This window comes from Arvicanthis niloticus, chromosome 8 (genome assembly GCF_011762505.2).
Source record: "Arvicanthis niloticus isolate mArvNil1 chromosome 8, mArvNil1.pat.X, whole genome shotgun sequence".
Lineage (NCBI taxonomy): Eukaryota > Metazoa > Chordata > Mammalia > Rodentia > Muridae > Arvicanthis > Arvicanthis niloticus.
The window spans coordinates 43,643,635-43,646,475 of record NC_047665.1 but is presented as its reverse complement, the minus strand read 5'-3'; positions in this window follow the sequence as shown (position 1 = coordinate 43,646,475).

Here is a 2,841-nt window from a genome sequence, read left to right as displayed (position 1 = left end):
GACTCCTGGAGCTCATGGGGGTCACCTAGCCTACTGGGTGAGTTCCCAGCCCAGTAATACACTGTGTCTCAAAACACAAGCTAGGTGCTACCTGAAACATCTGAGGCTGTCATCTGGCCTTCATGTGCATGTGGATAAAATGTACACCTATACAGATTGCATTTATACATAAGAACACATACACAAAGAGATAAAGGCAGTAAAGAGAGAAAGTCTGTACTTTACTGATCTTCACAAACTTCAGTTGTGGACTAGCTTTCATAGTACCAAAAGGTGCTGTACAAACTGCCAAATTGGGGAAGCAATCCGTAGTCCTAACCAGCTGTGATACCTATGAATCATAACAAGGACCAGTGTTTTAGCCATTGTTCTATTGCTGTGAAGAAGACACTATGGCCATCAAAACTCTTATAAATGAAAGTGTTTAATTGGGGTTGGCTTACAATTTCAGTGGCTTAGTCCATTATCCTCATGGCAAGGAGTGTGGCAGCACACAGGCAGACATGGGGGCGGGGGGTGACGGGGAGCTGAGAGTTCTTCATCCAGATCTGAAGGTAGCAGGCAGAGGAACACTGGACCTAGCTTGAGCTTTTGAAACCTCAGAGCCCATGCCCAGTGGCGTACTTCCTCCAAGGCCATACCTAATCCAATAAGGCCACATGTCCCAATACTTTCAAGCAGGGCCACTCCCTAATGGCCACGAATTCAAATATATGAGCCCATGGAAGTCACAGCCCTTTTCCAAGTTATCTCTGAAGGTGCAATAGTGGTACTGATATCTTGGAAGTAACCAACGCTGTCTGATTGGACTCAAGGCCAACAGGAGAGAAATCACATCTGGTACTCAAAATTCACCAACTACCAAGGGCTAGTGAGGTCGCCAGTCTTAGGGGAGGACCGACTAGCTCCACTTTAGTAGAAAAGCACAACTTTTTTATTTATTTATTTCTTTCTTTCTTTCTTTCTTTCTTTTCTTTTCTTTCTTTCTTCTTCTTCTTCTTCTTTTTTTTTTTTTTTTTTTTTTTTTGCATTTGTATCTCTTTTTTTAGTGGATATTTTATTTACATTTCAGATGTTATCCCCTTACCCCCTGCCTAGGAACCTCCCATCCCATCATCCCCCCTTCTCCTGAAAAGCACAATTCTTAACTGCATTCTAATTTATCTGTATACCCTCAGAGAAATGTAGTTCTCACCTCTCTTCAAAAAAGCTCTTTGCAGCAGATAGAGACTATCACAGAGAACAGTTGGTCAAAATACAGAGAACAGCTGACTTTTGGTTGGTTGCCCAGCCCCAACACAACTCCTGCTTCTAAGGCTCAGAGAACATTGTGAGGGAGGGGGTAGAAAGAATAAGAGCCCGAAGAGCAGAAAGTTGGCTATGAGACTGTCTTCTAGAAATGACAGGTAAGTCAAATGCATGAAGTCTCATCAACTCAAGAACACCTGATCAAGGACGACACCAATAGACAAGCTCCAACCTAGACAAAGAGCTACAGGCAACTAAGGACTACTGAGAGAGGGGCAGTTATTCTTCCTCAGGGATGAGGCCCCTAATTGATCATTCAATATCAAGTAGCCAGTCTTAAAATAATATGATTTCATATATATATGTATAGATGAAATATATGTGTATGAAATATATATGTAACACCAAATAGAGTCAGCAGGGTGTATTTGTGTGTGTGTGTGTGTGTGTGAGTGTGTGTAAAACAATAATTATTACAAAAAGAGGCCTAAATTTGAAAGTGAGTTAAAGAGAGCACATGGGAGGCGTTGGAGGGAGAGAAGGGGATGGGATGTAACTGTTATTTTAATTAAAAATTGAAAATTATTGAGAAAAATTTTAAATTGAAATTTGATGAATGAGGTAATGGATGAGAGAGTAAACAAGTGGGAAATCCATCACAGAGAAGGGCCTTCCCCCAAGTGTAGGAGTTTCCACTCTAAAGCATCTGTGTGTTGCCAGATGTAAACATCTGTTCCTGCTGCTTGCAGGCTAGTCTTCCAATGCCCTCTTTCATAAATGGTTACTTTCTACAGGGCAATGACTTGCAGATGCTTCTTCCAGAGAGGAGCAGCCTCACAAAGCATGTGTTCATTTGTTTTAATGGGGCATGTTGATCACGCAGATGTGCTGTGAGGCACACTCACATCAGGCAGGTGTGCTATGGGGTGGGATAGCCTGGACATGGTAGTGGCTGGCCTTCCCATAAGAGCTTCTGTTTCTATAAGTAGTTTTCTTTCTTTTCTTTTTCTGTTAAACAAAATCCTGAGTGATATGAGCTCTTGATACTACTCTGTATTGGAATAAATGCAAGTATGGCTTAAGTCTTACAGGTTCTTTTACTGAAGAGGAAAGGACTGAAGTCCCATAGTCCCCTAGAAAGGCACTCCCCTGTGAACTAACTTCTTCCCACTAAGGCTCATGGCCTAAAAGTGCCTTTTAGCTCCCAGTAGCTTAGTTAGGGTTTCTATTGCTATGAACAGACACTATGACCAAGACAACTCTTATAAAGGGCAACATTTAATTAGGGCTAGTGTCCCGGCCCGTGCTGCTCCATGCTGCTCCATGTTTAGGGGCCAAGTGCTCTGGTCCGTGGGTCAGTCAACAGGGTCTAGTAAGAGAGAGAGTGGGAATGGAGGGGCAAGAGACACGAAGAATGGAGACAAGACAGAGGGTCTGATCAAGTCTCCCCTTTATTGAAAGGACATCCTGGGTATTTATATGCTTTACCATATGCCTTGCAGCCATGGACAAGCAGGGGAACACAGCTGAAGAACACAGCTGAAGACACTTTACCACATGTGCCTTGCAGTTGGGGGCACTAAACAGCAAAAC